This window comes from Equus przewalskii, chromosome 1 (genome assembly GCF_037783145.1).
Source record: "Equus przewalskii isolate Varuska chromosome 1, EquPr2, whole genome shotgun sequence".
NCBI lineage: Eukaryota > Metazoa > Chordata > Mammalia > Perissodactyla > Equidae > Equus > Equus przewalskii.
In genome coordinates this window covers 120,831,199-120,839,885 of record NC_091831.1, presented here as the reverse complement: position 1 = coordinate 120,839,885, position 8,687 = coordinate 120,831,199, and positions in this window count along the sequence as shown.

Sequence of the window (8,687 nt, the reverse complement as noted above, 5' to 3'; positions counted from 1 at the left end):
ATAAAAAACGGGCAGAGGAATTGAACAGACATTTTTCCAAAGAAGACATTCAGGTGGCCAACAGGTACATGAAAAGATGGTCAACATCACTCATCATCAGGGAAACGCAAATCAAAACCAGAATGAGAAATCACCTCACAGCTGCTGACATTGTTGATATGTTGGCCTCAAAAGTTTTGTCATATTGTTTCATATTTTAAGTACGTCTTTTAGAAATGTAATATTTGTATTTATGGCTTATTTTATTTGGTCTCTTTTGTAGTGGGGGGTATATCTTTTGAATTTAGGCAAGTTTCTATTTCTCTTCCGCCAGTTACCTTTATACCGATTCTAAAACTTTATTCTTAGTCTCTTCTTTTTTCAGGCTGTTGTCTCTTGGTTCTCCCTCCCCACAAAGCAATATCGAAATTATCTCGTGACTTCCTCCTTCTCCTCCACATCATCTCCTCAGCATCTAATTTGAAGTGAGACCCTTTTGCTCTCCGTTAAAACCTACAAGGCAATTTGCAAGCTTATTGAACTTTTTATATACTTTCTCCATTCTCCCTCCACATTTTTGATGTTGTCCTCTATTTACATCGTCAGAACACTAAGCCATTCTTGGTATTCGCTCTTCCTAAGAACCGTCATTTAATTCTACAGGAAAATATACCTTTAATGCTCACCACCAGTCTTTATGCTGGTACCACTCTAGTCATTTTGGGTTTTTGAAACTTACTCTCTAGTAGATTCCTCATGGGACTCATGGGACAATATTCCCAGAGTTTTTTGCGTGTTCACCACAGTGTGTCTGTGCCTTTATATTTGAAGGTCGGTTTGCTTGCTATGAAAGCCTTGCCTCACAGTTTCTTTCCTTGAGGAGTTTAAATATGTGGCTTCAGTATCCTCTGGCATAAAGCGTTGTGTCCAAAGCCTGGTGACAATCTGATTTTCTTTTTCTTATAAATGATTTGGTCTTTCTGCAAATTTTTTTTCTTTTTCTTTCAAGTTCAGTCGTTTTACTAGAATATTGGCTGTTGTAAGTTGATTTTCCCACGTATGAGATGCACGTTTCACTATGAAGTTTCAAGTCTGTTTTATTTCGGAAAATTGTTCTTAATGTAAGTATTTCTGTATCTGTTTTATTCTGTTGCATTGCTTTTCAACTTTAGGATTTCTATTCCACACAAATTGGGTCATCTTTGCCTAATGTGTGTGTGTGTGTGTGCATGCGCACACCATTTTCTCTTGAACCATTTTTGACTTTCTTCGTTTCTTTTTTATTTCAAAATCTCTTATCCTTTGCAACTGGTGTTCATTCACATTTAGATTCTGTGACGGTTTTGAAGCATGGCCACAGAGAGGCACGAAAAAAGATTTTAAGGTGAGGGCATTGTTCTACATCTTGACTGTGCTGATGGTTACAAGACTGTATACAATTACCTGAAGTCATCAAACTGCACAATTATAACGGAGGAATTTTACTGTATGCAAATGACACTTTAATAAAGCTGAGAAAAATGGACAATAATTCTTTGACACTCCTCCTAACAAGCGAGAGAGTCTGTGTCCCCTCCCTTTAAATCTGGGTGGTCCTGTGACAGCTTTGGCTAACAGAGCACAGTGGAAGTGATGTTACATGACTTCCAAGGCTAGGTCAGAAAAGGCCAAACTGGTCTGCCTTGGTCTTTAGAACACTTGCTCTTAGAAACTTGAGCCGCTGTATATAAAGCCCGACTACCCTGAGAATGTTCTGCTAAATAGGCCACCTGTCAGCACTCCTGTCTCCAGTTCTAGTCGAATCCCCGCTTCGGCCATCCACGCCCAAGCGCCAGATATGGAACCGAAGAAGCCATCTTGGAAACAGACCTTCTCCTCCCAGCTGTCTCAGCCCCCAGCCAGCCAAGTCGTCCCGGCTAAGGCCAGAATCCATGAGCCTGAGACAACTGCTGTTTTATTCCGCTAAATTTTGGGGTAATTCATTACGTAGCAGTAGATAGTTAGAACATGTCCCTTCTATTTTAATCATTTATAGAATTATGTTTTTCATTTCTTATTCTTTCCTGAGTTTTGTCACTTTTCAAAACTTTCTTTTCTCAATTACCTCATTTCTAAGTTTTTCTAAGCTTATTAGAATCTAATCTTATTAGGGCTGTTTTTTCATAACTTTTTTCCTTAATTTACTTTAGTTCATTTCATATATTAGGCTAGAAGTTTTATCTGTTTTGTGGGCATGTCTTTTTAGCATGACTTCTTTATCTCTAGAGACAGTATTCTGTCCCTTATTTTCTTTTCTCTTAGAGTGACTTTATGTGGGATTTGCTCACGATCATTGTCTGTTGCTCATTTTAATGAGAGGGATTTTTTGTACTTTTAGGAGGAAAATGTAGGTCAGGATAACTTTCCCAGATTCACCATCCTGGCACTTCTCATTCCATATGAGCCGTCTCCACTGTTCTTCTGGCTGTCTCTTTTTTTGTCCCTGTGATGCTCAGCTTAAATTCTGCTTCCAGTAGGTACCTTTCAGCACAGAACTTTATCTTAGAACAAAGTTTGGTTAGTTTAAAAATGTTCAGAAAGCCCAGAGTGTTCCAACACCTTCCACCTCCTGGGATCCCCTTGCGCTCACGTGCAAATTGGAGCCTATGAAGCTTCCTCCAGCTTTTGGCTGATGTTCTCTGATTGGGCCACCAAGATTCCCAGGGCATATTGTGGGTCCTCTGGTTCTCAGGCCTCCCGGGGCTTGTTTCCTTTTCTCCTCTTCCTCCCACCTAATTGCCTAAGTCACATGCTTGCAGCTGTAAGTAGCTTGTGCCTGCCTGCTCGTACTTTGGAGTTTGTTATGACACCTAATCACCTAATTTTATTGTGGATCAGTGGTTCCTGAACTTTAGAATCAGCACCGCCAGAATTGCCTGGAGGGCTTATTAAAACACAGACGCAGAGGTCTGCGTGTGGGCCCCGAGGTGTGCATTGCCAGCCAGTCCTCAGGTGGTACAGATGCTTCTGTTTTGGAGGCCTCCCTTTTGGAACCATTGTTATCAGTGTTTGTGAGCTTTTTGTTTTGCTATCCCATTTTGTCTATTTTTATGAAGGAAATTGAGTTAAAAATTATGCCGCTGCCACTTTGGAAAACAATCTGGAAGTTCCTCAACGTGTTAAACAGAGTTACCCTGAGACTCAGCCACTCCACTCCTGGGTACAGACCCAAGAGGAGTGAAAACATATGTCCCTGCAAACACTTGTACACAAATGTACTTAGCAGAATTCTTCACACTAGCCAAAGGTAGAGACAACCCAAATGCCCATCAACAGGTGAATGGATAAACAGAATGTGGTAGATACATACAATGGAATATTATTTAGCCTTAAAAAGGAAGGAAATTCTGACACATGCTACAACATGGATGAATTTTGAAGACATTAGGCTAAATCTAAGCCAGACACAAAAGGACAGATATTGTACAATTCCATTTATATGAAATGTCCAGAATAGGCAGATCTATAGAGACAGAAAGTAGATTAGTGGTTGTCTAAGGCTAGGAAGTGTGAGGGGAAATGGAGTGACTGCTAATGGGTGTGGGGTTTCATTTTGGGGTGATAAAAAAGTTCTAAATTGATTGTGGTGATGGTTGCACAACTCTGTGAACATCCTAAAAACCGTTGAATCACACAGTATAGTATGTGAATTATATGTCAATAAAGCTGTTAGAAAAGCAGCCATGTTGCCACACTGCCATCTTCCCAGAATCCTCTTATTTTTAAAAACATTAATTATTCACATATGTCGCTACTTCTGTTCATGGTCATGAGTTTCATGTCAAACTCCTTGCAAACAATCCCAACATGGCAGTCTATCCAGGACGCCGTGATTGGAGCTGGTGGCTGAGTGCACCCGAAGGAAGGCTTTGTGGCTCCAGAATGTTGCCCCCGTAGAAGCTGTGGTGATGTAAAGCGGGATTTGCCACATGAAGCCACGCGTCTGGCCTCAGAACAAAGACCCTGGGCTCTGGCAAGCCCCCCCCTCAGTGCAGCCCACAGCCCGTTGTCTCTGCCGTGAAAGGAAACAGACACCTTCATCGCCGGCTATTCTTCTCCCACTGCAGACTCCTTCCCAGCGCTTCCCTTGGTTCCAAGGGCTGTCAGGGTCACCCTCCCTCTCCCCAAATCCCCTGCCCCCTGCCCTGTCAAGACTCATTCTGCTTTCCATCTTGTCAGACAACAAAGACCCTGGAGGAATTTATTTATACGTCCAGCCAGCTAATGAGACAACCCAATGCAAAGCAGCCCCAGCTTGCTGGAGCCTCCTCAGGCCGTTGATTGCCTCTTCTGTGTTCCAGTTCCCAGCATTTACTCTACATATAAATTTTCCACGGTGAATAGACATCATTCTTCTGGGAAACCCATTTGTTCCCTTGGCTGTTTTATTTCAATCTCTTGTTTTGCTTTTTATTATTATTGTTAAACTGTAATTAATTCTTCTCCTATCAGCGTCTCTTTAGTGTACAACGTCTAACGTAGCATAAAGTGTCTCCACTCACCCCAACCACACACCTATTCTTGAGAAAAAGGAAGCCTCTGACATTTAAAAACATACAAGCTGCCAGATCCTTCCCTCTATGGAGTGGAGTTGGGGAGGGAGGGAGGTCGGCACGGGCGGAGCTGAAATGGTTTCCTAGTTAAGTGACCATGGCTGTCAGTTTAGCTGAGATAGTTCTGATTTTTAGCAGACAGATAATTGAAGGGTGAAAAGAGTCACGGCAGAAGCCAAATGCATTTTGAGAGAAAAGCCAAACGCATTTTAGAGGGTGGCCCCTGTCTTGCTGTTGAAATTTGAAACCATTGTCCTTTTCCATCTGCCCAGGATCTTTGCTGCATTGTGTCCCTCCAGTTTCTTGCAGAACCCCCTCGAAGTCAGCCTCTTAGAAAGGTTTAGCAGCACCACAGACAATTCTGTAATAGTGTATGTAGCGGCCTGACTGGTGGCCCCCAGATATATCCACGTCCTAATCTTCAGAACCTGTGCATGTGACCTGATCTGGAAAAAGGGTCTTTGCAGGTGTTGTTAAATTAACGATCTTGAAGTGAGATGATCCTGCATTACCCAGGGGCCCTCCATCCCATGACAAGCGTCCTTATAATAGACACCCAGAGGAGACAGACAGGCAGAAGAGAGGGTGATGTGAAGACAGAGGAGGAGATTGAAGTGATCTGCAATTCAAGGAAGACCAAGGATTGCTGGGCAGCCACCAGAAGCTAGAAGAGGCAAGCAGCGGATTTTCACCTGGAGCGTCCAGAGGGAGTGTGGTCCTGCTGACACCTTGATTTTGAATTTCTCACCACCAGAACTGCAAGAGAACAAATTTCTGTTGTCTTAAGTCACCAAATTTGTGGTAATTTGTCATAGCAGTCATGAGAAACTGATATCGCATCCACAGTTTGCCAATTCACTATATGCAGAAGAGAAAGGACTGCATGATGCAAAGTCACAGAACCTTCAAATGTCAGGCTGTTTCCTTCAGACAGTGACAGGCTAAGTTGCCAGATCAGATGAGGCTGTCCACATCACTCAAGCCTAAAGCACATATTGAAAGCAAGAAATTAATTCCCACAACTCAGACCTTGCCAGAACTGGCTACCCACTGTTTTGCTTTTCAGGAATATTGTTTCTCTTGTGCACAAATGACATGGAATGTAGTCGCTCAGCTGTGACTTTTTGTTGATACATAAGATTCCTCCATCCAAAAGATTCCTAAGCTTGAGGTTTCTATATTTCACACTTCCTCCCAATTTTCCATGTCTTTTCTTTCCTTTTTTTTTTTTTTTTTTTTGAGGAAGATTGGCCCTGAGCTAACATCTGTTGCCAATCTTCTCTTTTTGCTTCAGGAACAGTGGCCCTGAGCTAACATCTGTGTCAGTCTTCCTCTATTTTGTATGTGGCACACCACCACAGAGTGGCTTGATGAGCAGTGTGTAGGTCTGCACCCAGGATCTGAACCTCTGAACTGCAGGCCAGCCGCTGAAGCAGAGTATGTGAACTTAACCACTATGCCACTGGGCCAGCTCCTCTATGTTTCTTTTAATGGCTGGAAAGAACACGTTTATGAGCAGTTAGAGAAATGTCCTGGCGTCACGGGTCTGCATGGGATCTTTCTGAGAAGCTATGCTGTTTGTGAGCTGATGGCTCTGCTTTTGTCTCAGAAAATGGCCTGTCCTAAAAGGCCAGGTCACTAGATCGGTGCTCCATTCTACCACCTCAGGATCTGGCTCTTCTTTGTTCATTCGTTCATTCGAAGAATGCTTGTTTTTTAATATTTTAATTTTTCTTATCAGTTGATAATTCCGATGGGCACCCATTTTTCTTTCTCAGTCTATTGGTTCAGGCAACTTCTGGTCCTTCTTCCTATAAGCTTCTCATTAGTTCACTTGCCTCCCGCTGCCAACCTCTCATGTAATATCCAATACCTTTCCTTGCTCTGTCCCGAGGACTTAAGTCAGCTGGTTTGGGTCCATACTCCTCACCTCTCAGTAGCAACAGTGCCTCCTCAGGACCTGGCATGCAGTAGGTCCTCATAAACGATCTGTTGAATAAAAGGCCAAGTTTCCAGAAGTTCTAGCCATTTATTGAACCACTTTGTTATGCTTTGATTTTATCTTGTGGGAAAATGCTTGAAAATTTATATTTAAATTGTTTCTATTTCTGTTATTTTAATAACTTTCCCTCATACCTTACAGAGTAAGTTTTCATCCTAAATAACTAGCCACATGTCTGTTTGACCCGTTGTAGTTGTGTGTGTGTGGGCGCTGCATCTGTGTGTGTATGCCTCTGTGTGTGTGTGCATCTGTGTGTGCGTATGCGTGCATATTTGAACACAAAATCCCTCTGGTAAGAGAAAGTTTATTTTTCCTCTTCTCATAACTCAAAGTACACCGAATGAATTTAACTTAAATTACCTCTCCTGATCCAAACAAAAAAATAAATAAAATATCAACCAGATAAATTATGGCCTAAAATGTTCTTATTTTCAAAAAGTGAAAAGTTGAGTGTAATTGAGTTTGCTGCTCGAATCACAGCTCTGCTCTTGGCAACGCCCTAAAATAACACTGTCCACCTCAGTCCTGTAGCCCAAACACAGCGGCAGCCAGGCCCGGTTCTCCACTGATGAAAGGTTTGCGCTTCTGGCAGAGCGGCCGTAAACCGAGGCCCACAGCGGTGAGACAAGAGGCGGTGTGGAACTTACAAAGCGCAGAGGGGCGAGCTGCATCCATTGGTGGTGATTCATATCTCCTTCCTTTGGGTTGAATGCCAGCCTTCAATTAGAAACAGAAACAGAACCTTCCTTTTTACAGAGCAGCCCCCTAAGTACCCCTGGAGGGACAGCCCCTGGAAAGGAAGGCCTGGTAAAATTAGAAGGGCAGGAGCAGAGCTGAAACTGCGCTCTGTTAGCAGGGGGCACTGCATGCCTGAGCACTTCCTGTGTCTTCCAGGCCACCCCTGCTGCGTACCTTACAACATGGCAGGAGTCACCTCCAGAAGGTGGGGACTTGAGGAAGGAAAAAGACTTAGTGAATTTCTTCTTTAGTCTTTTTCAACAATTTTTATTTTTAAAAAAATCCCAGGAGTCTGTGGGAAATTTCCTAGGTCCCTGCACCCCAGCTTCCTCCCTTCACTGAATTCGGGAACTTACCAGTTGGGCCACGCCAATTTGGGGTTCTTCTGCTTCCAGTCAAGGCTGCGACTGATGTCACCAATGCCAAGGCCAGTTAAGGGGAAAACAGGACCATTGTGAACACCAGTTTTCAAAATTTTGCTGGGCTTGTAGTGGGTGTGTGAAAAATAACACAAGTTCTGAATCGTTATAGCACCCATACCCAACTTTTCGTCTCCTTTTGAGTTAAGTGTGTATACTTGTAGCTCTGGCAGATAAGTCGATATTACTCTTAAAAAAGGCCTTGGTGGGAGGTCGTGGCCCAGTCCGACCAGAACTCGCTGGTGAGGGTTGATCCCTGCTCTTGGGTATGGGGGCAGACATTAGTTGGTTGCCCCTACTTTTCCACGTTCATTTCCCACTTTCTCACCCACGTAGTATGTGCCAGCCTCTGGGGTTAACAGAGGGAATAAGACGGGTAAATCCCTGGCCCCACGGGGTTTGTCTCCTAATTAGGGACACACACACTGATCATACCAAGCAATTATCTCAGGTGGTTCTGAGTAACATGAAAAAAATGGAAGAGGTTAATGAAATATAGAGTAGCTAGGAGTTGAGCTAAGTGTTTTTTAGGTTGATTTTTTTTTAGGAAAGTTCTGAGAAAGTGATATGCGGGCTTGGAATCTCCGTGACGACATGTATATAACCTCAAGGTAACACAGAGCCAGTCTCAAGAGGTCATGCATCAGGCATAAAGCGTGAGTGGTCAGGTGTCTGGGTGTGTTGCCAGGAAGCCAAGGAGAAGAGGCAGGCAAAAGGGCATGTTTTCATCCTACAGCCCCGCCACCCCCAGGTCTCTCAGCTACAGACACTGATGCCACTGACACCCTGCATGTTAATCAACACCCTGTGCTGGAGCCAGGCTGGTGCTGGGCATGAGGACCTCCAACCCTGGCAGCCAGTGGGTCCATCGGTCCCGCTCACTCCTTTGGACTCCATCACATGCAGTCCTTGCAGAAGGAGCAGCAATGCTGACCGTGCGTGGCCTCAGCACTGAGC